At 53.6% G+C, this 18044-nt stretch overlaps 1 protein-coding gene across 2 annotated transcripts in view; it reads left to right on the top strand.

Moving 5' to 3' along the window:
• The window catches only part of LOC120594220 (F-box-like/WD repeat-containing protein TBL1X), a 182123-nt gene that overhangs the window by 49932 nt on the left and 114147 nt on the right, over positions 1 to 18044 (top strand). For both annotated transcript variants that reach the window (XM_039852224.1, XM_039852222.1), the window contains exon 2: positions 17276 to 17350. The gene's annotated coding sequence lies outside the window, so the exon portion shown is untranslated. The remainder of the gene's footprint in view (positions 1 to 17275; positions 17351 to 18044) is intronic.

Raw genomic sequence — 18044 nt, 5'->3', positions numbered from 1 at the left:
CCACTGACCTCTTCAGTCCATTTTCATTCCTTTCTGTTTGTTTTCTATATATATTTTTTTTTGCATCTTTCAGTGTTTTTCTAAAGATGCCCCCCTTAAAGATCTATTGATGATTCTTAAATTTACACAAACAAAACGTCACCTCCTTGAGTAGGTTTTGTGACCACCCCAGTCATGAATGAAGCGTGAAACTTAGGAAAATCGATCAAGACCCTCTAGGGCGCTTTAGTCATGAGGGTCTTAGAATGTTCGCAGAATTGAAATGTGGGGCCTTTGTAAAATTTCATGAGAACCGATCAGAAATTATGACAATGGCCAATACACTGTAATCTGTCCAACATCTGCTGACTCATGGATGCGTCCTGTTTTAGTATTAAATGTTTCAGGATCCATTAAGCTCAATTTGCAGGATTTTTCGTGCTTTCGGGATTATAAGAGTTCCTCCAAGGATACTGTACAAAGAGATGCAACTGAGACCCTTGGTGATCCCTGGGCATTCGTGTTGATGTGTGACACACCCATTATCCCTAACCAGTAACGCTAATTTTGATGTATACGTGTGCAAACTAAGGCATGAAAAAGGCACCGTTTAAGGGGTAAGCAGCGTCATTTATATAAAAAACGCCACTCCTTCTTGTGTTCAGAGGTGTCAGTTGTCCCAGACATAAGTTCCTTAGCACACACAGCACAGAGAGCCTTTGGGGCCCAGAAAGGCTGTCCAAGCCCGGGGTCCCGTCTGTTGCTGCTGGCCTGGCATGTCGTCTTCCACCCAGGCCCGGAGCTGGGCCAGCAGGTTCGGCCACCAGGAGGTGGCGGCTGCCCGCGCTGCTCCTGGGGTCTCATGCTGCAGCCCCCTGCCAGACCCTGCCCGCTGCCTGTCTTCGTATAGCCGAGAATGCTTTTGACATTGTAAATGGTTGGGGGAACATGTCAGGAGAGGAGTATTTCATGACGTGTGGACATGACAGGAGGTTCACGTTCGGGCGTTCGTAAGATGTTGACTGCATCACTGCAGGTGCGTTGTCTGTCCTGTTACCTCGTCTCTACGTCACATTCTCAATTTTGCCCTTCGGCTCAGCAGACCTGAAGGATTTCCCACTCAGCCCTTTCTGGGGGGCAGCCAGCCCCAGCTCTGTGGTCTTGGACCTTCAGGTCAAATGTCGGAGGGCGGCTTGCGTCCCGGGCTGTTATAAGAGCCACTCAAGTTCTTATGTTTCGTGACCCAAAAAGATGGGGACGTGTTCGCTCCCCCGAGGGGACCCAGCAGGCTTCATTGCAGACCGGACTTCCATCCACCGTGCTCACCGTGGCATGGTCTGCGGTGCCTTCACCCGCCGGAGCTTCAGAGCTTGGGACCCTGTGCGTCGGGCGTCCAGTTTGACTGGGACGCCTCGCCGTCCAGACTCAGTGATGTGCAGCCATTAATTCGTTTGGAACTTCGTACTGAAGAAGTCCTGAGCCGACTCCGCTGTGCTCAGATCCTCGAAGCAGCGTGAAAGATTCGTTTCATTCAGCCATCAGCCTGGAGAAGGGCGTCTGGGAAAGAGTAGACACAGGTGACAAAGTGCTCGGAGGGATAGACACAGGTGACAAAGTGCTCAGAGACGACGGGTAGACATGGCATGTTCCCTCCCCTGGTGCCTGGCCAGAGGGTTCCGTCTGAGAAACGCCTAGGGGCCCCTCACTTCTGATCTCGGCCACCTGCCTGGGATTCTAGAAATAGCTCTTTCCCGCCCTGCCCCAGGTTCTGGGCCAGGATGGTGATCGGGGAGAGAAAATGTCGGATGGAAGGGGACCCGTCCTCACTGGACTCGCAGTTAAAAGGAGGCGCGAAGAGCTTTGATGTTCTGTCTCTCTCGGTTGCCAGGAGTGCGTTTGATTCTCTGTCCGCAGGCCCAGGGGAAATAAACAGTCGTTTAAAGCAACCTACAAACATCGCGGTCCGACGAGAAGGAGACGAGATCTGGGTTAACGGGGGACCGGCTCCCTCGTCCTGTCCCCGACGTGATGGCAGGCCTCGGCGTGGAGCTACGGAGAGAAAGCGGTTTCGTGTTTTTGTAAGACTCCAAAATCATCTGGAAAATACTTTTTTTTTTTTTTTTTTTTTTTATGGGAAAAGGACTCCTGTAGAATTTCTTCGCAGAGGCTTGCACGTTGGTTGAGCAGAATGTAGGTCGAAGCGTGTGGTAGAATTGAAACCCAGTTGAAGGCGCGTCCGAAGAAGGTGGTTCTGACCGCTGAGTGCGATCTGGGGGGGTCGATCGTCCTGTTTTCGGGGGCTGCGTGCGCCTGAAACCGCCTCCGCCAAAGCCCGTCTGGGGACGCTGGGAGCTCAGGGCGGAGGCTCACCTTCACCTCCGGGGGCAGTCGTGTGTGTGGGGAACATCTGGCGGCGTCTGCAGACATTTTTGCTTGTTCCAGCTGGAGAGTGGGCGGGATGTTCCCGGCGTCCCGTGGGCGGAGAACCCCATATGCTGCCTGACGTGTTGAGCGTGACAGCCCCCGCCACCGTGAGTGACCCGACCTCAAGTGGCCCCAGTGCGGGGGTGGAGAAGCTCTGGACTGGAAAATGTCGTAGAGCCTCCCTTTGTGAGTTTTTTTTAAATGTTAAGTAATTTAGCCGTGTATAAACGCCACATCGCACACACACACACACACACACACACACACACACACTGCCGTGGGACTGTGCCCTGGCACCCACTTTTTAAATGAATACCCAACATTTGCCCAGGGGATTGTAATTTCCTGTCACTGCTGCCTATGTTGATGCCGTTGGTGACAGTGACATTAAAACCTCTTTCATTCCTGTGCTCAAGAGTCGATGAGGTATTTTCATACTCTCCAGAAGCTTCACGTCGCTCGCATTGGTCCTTGATGCTTGTGGGAGGCGGAGTGATGGCCCTCGGAAGATGGCCCAGTCCTGGCCTCGAACCCACGCCTGGGTTACCGACCACGGCGAAAGGGACTCTGTGGGTGCGACTCCGAGATCTCGCGATGGGGAGGTGACCCCGTTGGGTCCAGAGTCCCCACAAGGTGTTTCTAAGTGGAAGGACGGAGGGTTGGGGTAAGAAAGAAGGGGTGGCCACCAGAGAGGTCGGGGTGATGTGGGTTGCGGGCCAGGGAGCTGGACACGGCGAGGAAACGATTGTCCCCTGGAGCCCCCAGAAGGAGTGAAGCCCTGTGACCTAGACATCTGACCTCCAGGACTCTGCCAGAATAAGGCTGTGTTGCTTAAAGCAGCTAAGTTTGTGGTGGTTGGTACAGGAGCAATAGGAGACTAATACAGCAGGTAAACTAGCCTAGGAGTGACAGCCCAGAGTTTTATAGATTGGAACAAAGGGTTCAGCCACCACGTGGCCGAAGATCAGGGTCCAGCACGGTCGCTGGCTCGTGCCGTGGCCTCCAGCCTCTGCAGTGACAAATACAGCCCAGCAGAGAGCCGTGTTCAGCTGTTCCTTGTTTTCACTGGCCCCGAGTCTTCCGGCGTGACACGTGCTGCCGACACTGACCACATTTGTCCAGGTGCTTCTGAAGAATCTGAGTGAATCCTACCCCTGCAAAATTCTGACTTCTAGAAAGACGGCTCAAGAGTATATTCCCAGAAATGAGCTGAAATTCAAGTGTGTGCATCACGTGCGTACCCTTTCTAGCACTGTGTGGAGAAAAAGCTCTGTGGCGGGTTCATCAGCAACTGGGCCGTTTCAAAAATGTATTTCACGGTCGTCCTTGAAGCTTTTGTCACGTGCGAAGACAGAAATTTGGATGCGTTAATCCACGTACGTTGAATTTAAAATCCACTTAACCTAGGGCCGCAGGTGTGGATATTGTTGAGTCCTAATCAGGAGATGTTCCAGTGAGCTTCATCTTCCAGCTTCTGTTGTGACTCTAGGAAACGCTTTACGTGTTTCAGTTTTTATCACAAACACGCTGAAACTCTTACGTGCAAATATGACTTGATTTGGTAAAATCTGTTGTTCAGGTGTCATTTGAATTAGAGAGCCATCTATATGCCTCTAACCAACTTAAATTATACGATGACGTTTTTGATATTACAGGAACGTATTTAAAATCTCATGTCTTAGAGTAAATGAAGAGTTTTCTTGTTTTTAAAAAGTTGGAAGTTGTCCGTAGCTTCTTGATTGTACAGTAATAACATAACTGTGTATTTCAATATTTATGCACAGGTACCTGGCTAATCTTTGCTTCAAAGATCTCAGAGAGCTTTTTTAAAAATTAAAAAATACCGATATTGAGGCATTATTTACGTACCACAAAATTCCTGCGCCGTAAATGTACAATTCAGTGATTTCTCAGTATATTTAGAGTTGTGCAGACATCGCTACGATACAGCTTGAGAACATGTATCACCCCGGATAGAAACCCTGTGCCCCCAGCAGTTATCTCCACCCCCCAAAGCCCCTGGCCAACGCTCACGTGTTCTGTGCGTGTGGACTCGCCCCTCGGAACATTCCAGACGAACAGAGCCAGACAGCGTGTCTTTCGTGTCCGATGTCTTCCGTTGAGTGTGACGCTTTCAGACTCACGTTGCAGGATGCGTGACCACTTCGTTCTTCGTGGTCGAGTGACATTCCGTTGTCAGAATGCGCTCATCCCTCCACCGATGGATGGACGTGCGGGTTGTTCCCACTTCTTGGCTGTCACGAGTAAAGCCACTGTGAACATCGGCCTCCGTTTCTACTCTGGCTGCCAGCGCCAGAAGGTGGTGTGAGCAGAGGACAGTGGGCACGCAGTGGCCGAAAGCGGGTGTTAGTATGTTTTCTCTTAACCTCTAACCACGTCACCATGTGTTTCTTAGAATCAAGGGCATCCTCTTAGTGACCACAGTGCGAGCGTGTCCCACTCCGGAAACATAACACTTATATGTTGCCCTTATCCAACCCACAGACTTCATTCAGATTTCATGCATGGTCCTACTTGTCGTCGGTAGTAGGAACTTTTCGGGCGCAGGATGCAATCCAACGTCACCTGCGGCATCTCAGTTGTCATGTCTCCCCAGCCTGCCTTCGCCTGGATCAGTCTTAATGGGTCTGTCCTTCCGCTTCTCAACTTTGAAGAGAGGGGACCAGTTATTTTGCAACGTGACCCAGGGCTCGGGTTCATGCGACGCATCGTTAGATTCAGGTTACGTACAGGTGACGCTACGTCGTTACTGGTCCTGTCGTGTGGCAGGTGATTGTGATGTATCCTTGTATGGCGATGATAACTGTGATCACCAAATGCGCGGCGTGTCCTCCATGTTCCTGTCCTGTAAAGTCACTGTTTTCCCCTTTGTAATTAATAACCAACTTGCGGGGAAGGGATCTAAAGGTAGGTGAATGTCGTGTGTTTCGTGTGGTATGTTGGTAGCTCTTGGTCTAAATCAAGTCACTGTGATTGCCAGATAGTGATTGGTAAACTCTTAGTGTTCTGTCTGGGTTTATTGACATTTTACTGTAAAATCTTTCCTTATTTATTTATTTACTTCCGTAAATATGGATCCACGGATTCTGATTTTATTTGGTGGGTCGTAGTCTGTTCCTGTTGTTACTTCTTTGGATGCTCAGATTATCCCAGATTTGGCCAGCGGGGGCTCCTTCCAGCTGGCTCGTGCACCTGTCCTTCTTGGAGTGTGTTTTCACGTCCGGCACGTGGTCTGGGGTGACTCTCCGGCCCCAGTTCCGGACTCCACTGTTTTGCTAGGAACCCCTGGTTCTCTCGGAACCCGAGATCTGGGAGCCAGCTGTGCTCATGGCCACCGAGGTGTCATCACTTGCGTCCTGCCTGTCGGCAGACTGGGGAGAAGAGCCACATCGTCTCATCCTAGCCTGTCCCCGTTTTGGATTCGTGGCTTCCGTCCGTCACCGTGAGACGCCTGGCTCCCAGCAAGAGCATTACAGTCACCCCTCTGCTGAAGTGTGTCACACACATAAACTGTTTCACAATTACCACACCCGTTCCGCTATTAACAATAAACTGCCGAATCTGTGAAGTCGAGTTCGCGTTTGGTTTTCATCGTTTTGTCTTCAGACCGAGGAGCGTGAGAAAGCACAAGAGCTTAAGCTATTTGGGTTCTTTCTTTTCCGTTTTTCTATAATCCGGTTGTTACCCACTTGATGTATAGTGAAGTTTCTTTGTTTCTGTTGGTTTTCCACTTTGAAGTTAAAATCAATCCTTCTCGGTTTAACTTTGTTATTCTAACGAGGACGTGTCTTGCTGTGGGCCTGTTTGGGTTCACGTTTGGGACTTTCTTGAGGTTCCTGGGCTGGCACGTCTGTTTCCTTCCCCAGGTCGAGGAAGTTTTCCATCATTCTTTCTTCCAGTAGGTTTCGATTTCTTACCGTCTCTGTCCTCCTTCTGGGACCCGTGCGATGTGCGTGTTGTCACGCTTGATGTTGTCCCTCAGGCCCCTTAACCTGCCCTCGGTGTTTTGGATTCTTTTTCCTTTTTGCTGTTCTGATTGGGTGTTTTCTGCTGCTTCGTCTTCCAGTTGTGCGTTCGGCCTCGTGCACCTGATCTGCCGCCGATTCCCTCTAAGGTGTTGAGTGCAGTTGCCGGAGGCTTCGCTGCTGCCTGGTCTTTGTCTTGGCTTCTGTGTCTGTTTTTATGTCTTCCCATCTCCTGGCCGAAGTCCTCACTGAGCTCGCTCAGCATCCTGTAAGCCGTGTTTTGAACTCTCTCCTGACAGGTTACGTGTCTCTGTTTCATTTAGTGCTTTTTCTGGGGTTTTGTCCTGGCCTTTCATTTGGAATCTCTGTCTGCGCCTCCTTCGGGCTGTCTCTCTCTCTCTGTTTGTTTCTGTGAACTGGGCAGAACAGCACCCTCTCTGGTCTTGAAGCAGTGACTGGACATGGGAGATTTCCCCTTGTAGACTGTGTGCTCGTCGTCTTTGGCTGGCTCCCTGGAGTGTGTGGGGTGCAGAGAGCATGAGGGGCGAGCCGCACTGAGGCTGGAGCTGCCGTGGGCCCGGGCGGGGGGACGTCCCAGGGCAGCTGGAGCAGGCACGGTCTGCATGAAGCCCCCAGACCAGCCACACCGGGGCGCTGGGAAGCCAAGGAACGTCCCGGGCCGGGGAGCGGGAGCAGGAGCTGCAGGAGCCACGGGCAGCTGTGGCTGGAGCCGGCGAGGGCCTCGAGGCGTCCCAGGACAGGCAGAGCCGGGGCGGCCGTGGCCTGCAGCGAGAGCAGCTGCGTGGAGTTCCTGCCTGCCGTGAGGCGGGGGAGGGCCACCACGGGTACCGTCTGGTGGCCACGATACCTGCCAGGACAGAGTCCCCGCAGCCGTCCCACTGGCAGTGCCCCTGGGGTCTAAGTGGATTTTTTCTGTGCAGCCTAGGCGTCCTTCCAACCCGTGCGTTTAGTGCCCCCGGCCCTTGGGGATCCCTCCGGGCCGCAGGGCGGAGCGGGGTCCGCCCAAAGCCGCTTCTGTGTGCTCTCTCTCGTTGGCTGTGCAGAAGCCGTTGACGCCCCCCAGCTCTTTGGGGGATGGCTCTGGAGGTGTTCGTTGTCCCATGTGCCCTGGGAGGAGGGGAGCCCAGCGTGTCCCCTACGCCACCACCTTGGGTGGGAAGCTTGACTGACTGTTCATCGCTGCTCTCACGGACGACCACGTTACTGGCTTCACACGACACTGGTTATTATCTTACGGTTCTGGACGCCACAAGCCCAAGATGGGTCTCACGGCGCTGACACCGAGGCGTCTACAGGGCTCTCTTACGTCCTGGAAACTCGGGGAGAGAAACGTTCGGGTGGCTTTGTTTTGCTTTGCTTTCCCGGTGTTTCGTATTGTTTCTGAATTGTCTTTCCCAGCTTCTAGAGGCAGCCTCCGTTGCCTGGCCCCTTCCTCCATCTTCGGAGCCAGCCGTGGTCCAGTCCTGATCACATGGCATCACTGTGATACGGGCTGTCGCACGTCCCTCTTCCCTATTTAAAAGACTCCCCTGATTATCCGTTCGGCCTACGTGTAAAATCCAGGATAACTATCTTTTTTGGTGCGGGGTGTTCAGATTAGCATCCTGAATTCTACCTGCCACCCGAATTCCCCCATGCTGTGTAACGTGACACATTCACAGGTGCTGGGGATCGGGGTGTGGCCAGAGCAGGAGGGAGGGGGCACCATCCCGCCGACCACCGTGACACCTGGCGGTGTGATTAATTTATTCTTGAAACGGAGTCAGCTCCATCCCTGGCTTGTCTGGCTCTGGAGGACGCGGCGGCTTCTGCAGGCGGTGTCACGAGCTCGCGGAGCAGTTCGAGTGATGAGCTCGGATCAGACGTCTCTGCTTTGGGCAGAGTCATGTGGTCTTGTGGATTTGCAGAGAGAGGGGTCAGGCAGACGGCAAGGAGGTGCGGTCATCTGGAAGTGATGGGCGTGGAGAGATGCCACGTTAGGGACGCCGTGGGGTCCAAATGACGGGACGTGTCATCTGATGGGTGGCGTGTTGGGAGGGGTCAGAGGGGTCAAAGGAAATATGGAGTGAGGCTGAGTGGGAGGACAGTGCCCCTCGCATGGGAAATAGTGGCCTCGGGGTGCCAGACGGGAGCCCAGTGGAGACGTGAAGCAGGCAGAGGAAGCGTCGTCACCTTGAGATAGAGCTTTTAGAGTTACGTGTGAAGAGCAGTGGCTCGTTAGGTGACATCACAAGGGAACGAAGCTGGAGGAAAGAGATTCGAAGGCAGAATGTTGGGGAAACGCTTCGTGGATGGGAGGGAGGATGAACAGCCAGAAAAGGAATCTGAGGGGCAGTGAGGACGCAGGAAGAGAGAGAGTCCACGCTTGTTTCCTGAGCGGCTGCTACACGCCAGGCACGGAGGAGCTGAAAACAGGCCGTTCCTGCCTTCGTGGCGTCTGCGGTCCGGCTAGAACGCTCCGGAACATTCTCTGGGAGTCCGAGAAGCCAGTGAAAAGGAGGGCCTTGCAGGAACGGCGAAGCCAGACGTCGCCGAGGAGCGGGAAGGACGAGCCGAGGTCCCTGCGCTGACTTTGTCGAAGGCGTTGATTATGTCAGGACGGCAGACGGAGGGCGCTTGCCGTGACGATTCACGCGGTTCTGACCAAGGGCTGTTTCTGCCGAGTCTGCCATGTTGCAAACCCCAGTTTCATAGCGCCCCACTCTTTACACAGAAAGCGACATCTGGGACCTTGAAGTTTCCGTGCCGTCATTCTGGGCCATCTTGGGTGTTGGCTCATCTCTGATGGATTGTCCAAAATGGGCCACTTCTGAGAGAGAAAGACAACACTATCAGTCATTCCCTTGAGACAGCCGGGGTCAACCAGGGTGGCCTCCAGCCAAAACACATAGGACTCTGTTGGCAGACTGAGGTCAATCGTGTCTACTCACTGAGTTTTTCTGAAAGTCTCAAATTTGTGAAAGTGTTTTAATGCTACACTTTTCATCCTTTCTCAGGAAGCCTGGAAATTTGTTCCTATGCACGCACCTGGAGTCACCTCTAGATTTGAGTCAATTATCTCGTGTGTTCTAATGTTCTGCAGTTACCTACAGACCCTGCTGTGATAAGTAGAAACACAAATAACTTCAGAGGCATGTGCTGTTATGAACGTGTCTCACCGTTACGCATTTTCCCCTAAACATTAGCGGATAGAATTGCAGCCGCCTTGCGTACGTGGCCCCCAGACATTTTCGACCCTGAGACATCGGTTCTCCTGGTTTATCGAAGCGTCGGTTACGACAGCCAGGGGTCAAACGTGACGGTGAAAGATACACGTCTGATCGAGCCCGAACGGCGCGTTACTAGGCAACCGTTAGCGTGCTGTTGCAGATGTGGTATATTTATTGGCTCCGAACTGTGTTTACAACACACCGTCACGCGTTTCTGCGACCCCAAGGGACCCACAGCCCAGCTGAGACGCGGAGCTCTTCTAAAAATGTGTGCTTGCAGCAGAGCAGGCTGTGGGGAGACCTGCACGCTGCTCCCCCGTCGCCTGCACACTCAGGAACTTGACCGACGTAGCTAGACTTTGGCGGCGTCTGGTTGCCTGACGCTGGGGGTCGTTTCAGGGTAGGGGGTAGCCCAGTGGAGCGTCCGATAGCATCTACCAAGGCCAGAGTGTTGCACATCCAGTGCTGGCGCCTGTGTTTGCCATAGTTGGAACTTCTTGGATTTGTGGCTGCTGTGACTCAAGGAGCTAGCGAGGTTGTGCAAGCTCGTTTCTTTGGATGGGCGTCTAGGAGGCTCGGAATGCAGTCACAGTCACCTCGCAGCTGATGGAATTTGCAGTCGGTGAGTCTGGGGGGGTGTCTCACCTCTCGGCTTCATGTCACTTTGCAGGGCGAGGTTGCTGTCTGCCCTGGTTTGCCCGGTTTGCCGATCGCGTGTGTGGTTTCGGAGCTCACGTGAAATCTTTTTCTTCCCAGCGGTTCCCAGGCGGGGAGTTAAGTATTTCAGTGAACGGAAGTCCTCTGGCGTGTGGGACAGTGTCCGTTCGCAGTGACGTTTGAATTCTGATGTGCGAGCGGCAGCCTGTTTTCACTGGCTGGTTCCTGTCGCGGTACATCGGGACAAAGCGTCTTTCTAAATTTAGTGCGACGAGGTGTCCGCAGCTGTTGAGCGGACCGGGAGGTGAAGGTGTCTAAGCCTTTGAAGCCTGGAAATTAAAGTTCTTTAAAAATCCATTTAGGAAAGAAAGGTGCATAACAATTAGCTGAAGCTCTCGGATCGTTTTTATTTTACTGGGGGTGGAAAAACATTTTTAAAATCAGTTCTTGGGCTTCAAGGCACATTGAATGGAGCGGTCATTCTGTTCCGTCTCCCTCAGTGTGGCCGCTGGACAGGTGTCCTGTAAACTCCGTTGAAAACCAGGCCTCAGCCTGGAAGAGGCTTCGTGACTTTTGTTGAAAAGCAGGAAATAAAAATACAGTTATGGAAACCAGTTCTTTACCGCCTCCCACTAAACAGAGAGGGGCTCTTTCTGGATGTATGAGCAGGAAAGCTTTGGAACGCTTTTGGGGGACCGGCTTGGGGCTTCGGCCGTGCACCAGTGACGCCCTCCAATCTACAGTGGGGCTGGTCCGGGGGCTGTGCTACGGGCTTTACGGGCGTGTGACTCTGTTCCGCCCAATAGCTCTGTCGCCGACGTAAGTGTCCCTTACCCCGATTTACCAGGACAGGGAAATAGGAGGCTCACGGGTTCCCGTCTGGGGCCACACGGCTGCTTAGTGACAAGCCGATGTCATAGCGTATGGACTATAACGTCGAAAGCAGTTGCAGCCGACCTTACCTGGCGTGCGCAGTGTGCCGGGGAGGGGCCTCTGTCATTTCCCTGCCCGAGCGGTGGTGTGCACCCCAGCACCGCGAGGGGTCACCCTGTTCTCCCCATTATGCAGACGAGGACTTGGAGGTGGGAGGCTGCCTGGCCCAAGGACACACAAGGCCTGCGGGAGAGTCCTTGGCAGCCCTTCCGTCCACGCTCTTAATCAGAAGGCCAACCGTGCCCCAGGTAGAGTCACAGAGAACATGGCCGTGTCCTAACCAGAAAAGGCTCTGATGCTTTGACCCCAGCTCCGTCTCCCTTTCTGCCTCTCGTTCTGGAGCCAGAGGAGACAAATGCCGCTGGCCCCAAGGCTCGGGAGCTTGCAAGACGGTGACATGCACAGGGTGAGTTTCCGTTCCCTGGAGATGGACAAGGGACAAAGAGCCATTAACGGCGCTGGCAGTTCTCAGAGCTGGGCGCCTGGCCTCTCTCAAAAGGTGCGAGGCTGGGGAATACGTGCCCGCCATTAGGTGGCTTTGTTTTTTTCCGTCGGAATTAGCTTTCCATGGATTATATATCATGATAAGCTTAACTGGGTCAAGCGATTGCCTTATCTCATACCAGATTTCCATGTGACAAATCACATCTTGGTCTTCGTACGTGGACTTCGTTTGGCATTTCGTGGTGTGAGTTGGGGATTGATTTTCATTTATCACACGCGGCCAGTGACGCTGCCGGCGTGGGGTGTGGGTACGGGATACGTGTGTCTGTACCCGTGCAGCCACACACATCAGGACGATTGATTTTGCCAGTTCTAGGAGCATGAAATACTTGTTAGTCAGCCTCATAAAGCATGAAAGGAGAAATCAAGTTTATGTAAATGTCTCATTTAGTGTCTCTCTTTATTTGAATAGCTCATACTTTTACAGGGAACTAAAACCTGCACGCATAATAAAATGTCATTTCGCAGGAACAAATGGATATGGAACGACTTCTCTGAACAACGCATAAAGAAAACGTGTTTTCCCGTTGATCCTTAAATAAGAAATGAATGATTTCCCCTGCATGTTTATTTCTCTATACCTACAGCGCTGCTATGTTTGTTTTTCTTCGAAGTTGGGGAAAAAAACAGTCTCCGTTTGGAGGCGGCCCTTTGTTTTAAAGGCGCACCTGTTACGTGCCGCCGTGTTCTGAGCACGGAGCGTTAGTGACCGTGGCTCGCAGAGATGCAGACAGGCTCTCTGGCTCTGCAGCGGGCAGAGCAAAGAGGCTTTGTTCTGTTTTCTGTCTCCGTCCTTGTTTATAGCGTGTCTGGACAACAATGGATTATGTTCGTGGTACTTATGAATGAATGAATGAATGAATGAATGAATGAATGAACGAACGAAGCAACCAACAAGCTGATGTACAGAGAACGCCACGGCATGCCTTCCTAGGGCCTGCCGGCTGGAGCGCCCCCTCTGCAGAAGGGGTGCTTCTTAGCAAAGCATGTGGAAAGAAGCCAGCGATGGGGAGGCTCTCCGAACGCAGTCTTCGGGGTGTCGGGAGCTAGGCCGCGGTCTGTCCCTCGGTTCTGTCATGTTTCATGCTTGCTTCTGTTCCGTGCTGTGAGCGTAGTGAGTGTTATAGTTCAGGTGTCTGTTTTGTGAGCCGCCTCAGGAGAAGGGAGAGAACCCAGTGGCCCCGTTTCTACACTAGGTGCGCTCAACCCCAAGCCTGGGTGCGAATGGATGTTTCTGCTTGTGTGACACGACTCAAAAAGTCCCCCAGTTCCTACAGGGAGGGAGGCGGTAAGGGATCACAGCGGAGAACCTGATACCAAAAGGACTCGCGGTGGAGATAGAGAAGTTGAAGTCTGTTTTTCTCCTGAACCCGTGTGTACTGTTACCTCAGAGTCGACACAGAAGCCACTACTTTTGTCATTGTCGTCTCCTTCCGGCTCCGCTTTGTCATAATCGTTAGATTTGTGCCGTCTCGTACGCCAGCCCCTGGCCCACACGACTGTTTAAACTTAAATCAATTTGGAATAAAATAAAAACGTAGACGCGAATGCCTCGAGTGTCTTAGCCGCATCTCGGCTGCTCAGTCACCGCACGTGGCCGCTGCTGCCTCATTGGCCAGTGCGGGTAGGAAAGTTTTATATCAGATGAGAAGTGGCTACCCAGACTTTTGCCTAATAGATATTCCAGGCAAACAAGAAAATAAAAAAACCAATCTAAAATCTGAAGAAGAGAGTAATTTCCCAGTAGGCGACTAGATCAGTGAATAAAGCTTAAGCACATCGAAAAAAATTACCGCATGAACGTCACTGTTGTGTCATTTCAGAGTATTAGGGACGAAGGCGGTCTCTACGGACTCTTCTGGATTAAAAACCAAAAGTCATAAAAGTGACCTGGAATCAGAAATAACGTCCGATTTCTTAGCAACGGTGCAGGTCGGACGACAGACTGAGCACAGAAGTCTGTGGAGATCATTTTCACTCAGGATTTCGCGGTCCTTCCCGCACTGGTTAGTTAGGGATGGAATGCGGTTGTTTGTATATATACGGGGTATCAGTATAATTTCGCTTTCCGTACGTCACAGCTCGGGAAGCTCCTGGAGAATGTGTCCCCCCAAAAGAGAGTAAACCAAGGAAGGGGAGAGTGGGGATCCCAGGCACTGAAGGAGGCGGAGGGGATTGTCCCAAGGTCACTGTGGTTTCTAGGCTCGGCACACCCAACGCTGACACCGAAAGGCTGGAAGCTTCAGAAGGGAGGCCTGGGGAGCAGAGTTGGGAGGGCGGCGGACACATTCTCTGAGAGTTTTGACCACGTGAAGCATGGAAAGATGGCGGAGGATGTCGGAAGGATTCCCAAAGAATCAGAGGAAATTAAGGAGCAAAAACAGAGGCAGCCAGTAACCTCAGGAAAGGTCTCCGTAGTCAACTGAGCTGAGCCCGTCCCGTCGTGGAAAGAATATGTGTTTTTAACCCCAAAACGTTACTCTGTGGGGCACACGTCAGGGGTAAACACAGGATTGGCGATGGGAATTTAAAACACCCCCGAATCCTCATCGGTACGTGAGGTAATGAAGTAATAACTCAAGTCGATAGATAGCAGGTTATTGAGAAACCTGTGTGGGTGTTTAGTGGCATCTCGGCCTCACTCACTAGGTGCCAGCAAATTTCTCTTCCTCTAGTCCCGCCAACTAAAAACGTCTTCAGACATCGGCCAGGATCCCCAGGGGGCAAAATCTGGCCCATGTGAGGGCCGCTGATGTAAAGGATTTGAAATGTGTTCTTGAAGGCGTCATCTCCGCATCTGAAGCCGCTGCTCAGTCTGGGTAAGGCAGCGGACGAAAGCGTCACTCCACAGAGTTCGAACCCCGCGGCCAGTGAAGGGGTTCGGAATTCTCTGGGGTTCACGAATACCCCTGCTACGTGCCGGAACCCGTCGGAGCCCCTGGCCGTTGGCCTGCTTATTTCAGGGTTCGCTCAGAACAGAAAAATAGGACCTAAGAGGAGTCTGCACCGCCTCTGTGATGCTCAGCGGCTTCTGAAAACGCATTTTAGATTTTTCACCTTTTCATGATGGCACAACGCGAATGTGTCCGGACTCGAAATGTTCATCTTTGCGGCAACTTTGGGAGCCTGCTACGCCCTTTGCGTGTGTTCGCGCACTCGGCTGGTTGCAGGACAGACGGACACAGACATCCATCCTTCCTCCCTCCCTCCCTCCTAATCCTTCTGCAAATTCTTGCTTCGTTGCTTTGCTAGTGTTTTCCCTTAGAATCTGCGAAGGGAAGTCAACAGGAAAATGGTTCCTCGGGTTTTTTCGATGCGGATGAAACGTCATAAATAATTTAATGCCCTCGTTTCACAGCCGAGGAACCTTCTGGTCCAGAGAGAGAGGGAGAGTTTCTTAATTAGGAGCAAAGTGAGGCCTCTAACTCTGGTCCGTTTTTGGTTTTTTTTTTTTAACTTTTTTTTTTAATGCAGCGTGTGTGCACAGTAACGCTGTGGATGAAGACAGAATGGCCGATAAAGTAGGTCAGGCACCTGGCGAGTTCGTCAGCGTTTTCACGCAGTTAAGCATTCTGAGCAGTGTGGGCGGGGGGTAGGAGCCCTCCTGAGCCTTCTCTAATGAAAACAGAGCCAGAAAGAGTAGGGTCTGTTATGTTTTCACTCTGGGGGGCAGGGAGGGGTTGGGAGCAGGATGCTTGAGGTGCAGGTCGCAAAGGAGAGTCTTGGGCCCCCCCCCACCAGCAGGCTGGTCTCTGAGCCAGCACTGCCGCCAGGCAGGTGTTCTTACCTGGGGGGGCCACGCACTGAGGTCGGTCCATACTGGTCGGGCTGGATTCCTTCTTCCCCGAGTCCCTGCATCCTGACTGGCTGTCCCCTCCCCTGTGGTGAGGCCCCACGCCCGTCCATGGTTGTCCATGGTTCAGCAGGCTGAGCCAAGGGGCCCTGCTCCTGCGTGGGTGTGTGCCGTCTGCAGGGCTGTGTGGCCCAGACGGCCCCGTCTTCCCCATGCTGGTCAGGCAGCGCTGTTCGGTGCACTGCCCAGCCTTCTGGCTCTGCGGTGTCACCAGCCCTTTGCTGAGCAGCACGAGAGCATCACCCGACGTGTCTAGACACCTCTGCGTCCGCTCCATGCCCCCGTGTCTTGTCTGCAGCCCCTTTCTCTTCCTGCTCACTTGACTTCCTGGGTCGGCAGGAGCCTCGCCTCCTCTGTGAAGTCCCCCTAGATTTCCTCCAGACAGTGTGCGCATGCAGAGGACGCAGTGCGGTTCCTTGGCGTCCTGTCATCCGCTGACCTCCCCGTCATCCGTCTCTCAGCAGCTGTTATTTGCTAGTCCGTTGCTGACTTTTGAGAGACATTTGTCCTTACAAGCCTGTTGTGCATTCCCACCTGCCTGACACTTGGCAGCGTCTGGGCGTGGGGTTTGGTGGTCACAGCTCAGGAGGAGGGGGCAGTGGGTCGCCACTGTTCTCTCGTGGGTCAAACCCAGCGACGCCGCTCAGCACGCACGGCGCCCGAGGCCGCCTCGTCCACAACGGCAGCGCCGCCGTCGGTGAGAAGAACCCGCTTTAGAAGCGCCCGAAGGTCCCTGGAGCCGCGACCTGTCCCCCTGGCTCAGACGGCTGCGTTTCATGACCTGCTTCCCCAGCTCTTGGAGATCGGATGGGCTCTTCCCAGTCAAGGCGTAAAGAAAGGGCTTCAGCCTTTCTCCGTCCCAGGAGACGGCGCTACCATGTGAATTACTGCGGCAGCCGGAAGCCGGAAGTCGTCCCATGGGGTCTGCTGCCGCTCCCGTGACGTGTTCCCCGCCGGCTTGTCCCCTGTCCACAGGCTGCAAAGCCCGCCGTGATCCTGCCGTCGCTCCCTGCTGCCGCCCAGCCCGCTGGCCGTCCGCCCTCGCACCACGGTCACTGTGTCCACAGCCTGGCCCCTGTGCCACCTCCCAGAGTCCCGGCCCCGTCCCCACAGCAAGCTCCGTGCCCCGTGGTGACTTCCTGTCCCGCTGCGTAGCTTGCCTTTCACTCGATCCCCTGCTGATGGAGCTCGTGCACGTGCTTACTCGATCACTGTCCCCACTGTCCCGTGTCACCTTGCGCCACGTCACTGCCAGGACGGACACCTTCCGGGCTCCCAATACCGTAGCGGCCACGAGCCCTGTCACTTTGTCCCATGAGATGGAGTGAGGAGTTGTCGGGGGTGAGAATTTGCTGAGCTGCGCGGGCTCTGGAGACACCTGCGTCTTCGCGTCACGTGCTGCGGGACGGTGGAGTGCACCGTGTCTGTCGTGACCGTGGAGGTGACGTCCCAGATTTTGAGCTGACGTGTTCGTCATAGGTCCTCACATCATAAACGTGGCGGGCGGTCGTGTGCGTGAGGCGTGGCGTCGTCTCTTGTGTGCGGGAAGGGTCCCCAGCGGTGGTCGTCGGCCACCTGGCATGGGGGTCATTCCGACTTCCTGATGCCCGTAATTCGGGCGTCTGCCTGCTGTGCGGCGGTCAAGAGTGGGTGCTTGAGGATTTCGAGATTGCCATTGCTGACTCCCGTGGGGTCTTTTTCATTAACAGGTAACTGAAGACAGAAAACGGGCTCGCACGAAGACCCCAGAAGGAGGAAGGCATTCGCCCCACGCTCGGCTCTGAGTAAGTGACATCGTAACATGGATTTCGTACTACGGAATGACTGTCCTGTCAGCCTCTCCGTGTTCTTCCCGTGTTTAAAGATTAAACGTAGCTGCACCGGCGGCAGTATGTTCTGGAAACGGTGATTTCTCAAGGCTGCTTGTCAGGGCCGGTTTTGCTAGCTAACGTGCTGTCCGCGTGCATCGGCGAACTCAGTTTGCGTGTAGCTTCTGGAGGTCACGAATTCGAGGAAAGCGGTGTGGACAGGATTTGCACGAGACTTTCTGGAGAAGCCCAGTTTCTGCTGTTTTTTTCCCCACATGCGTTCGAGGTTAGTCGTTCGTCCTGCACAGAGGTTTTCGGCGGGCCCTCGGTCTCGTGTGTTTGTCTCGGAACGTGCTTGGGAAATGACAGGCAGCTGCGTCGTGACCGGTGGCCCAGCCAGGGTCTTCCGCAAAGGCCTTGTCCGGCAGCCTCCTGAGGCTGCAGGGCCCGTGACGCGGGCCCCTGGGGAGGCCTTTTCCTCCCGTCCGAGCCCTGCATGGGCTGTTGTTGGGGTACATACACACATTCCAGACTCCCCGAGAACAAGGCCGGTTGACAGTTGAGGGCCATTTTCATCCAAATCGGGAGCATCCTTTTTAGACTTTCGTATGAAAAAGAGGTACGTTTCTAGGATGACCATTTTTGAAGCTGTTGCTCCTGCAGCGCCGTG

Source organism: Pteropus medius, unplaced genomic scaffold (assembly GCF_902729225.1).
Source record: "Pteropus medius unplaced genomic scaffold, Ma_sr-lr_union100, whole genome shotgun sequence".
In the NCBI taxonomy this organism is placed as follows: Eukaryota; Metazoa; Chordata; class Mammalia; order Chiroptera; family Pteropodidae; genus Pteropus; species Pteropus medius.
Note: the sequence above shows the minus strand (reverse complement) of the source record. Positions and strands in the feature narration are given on the sequence as shown.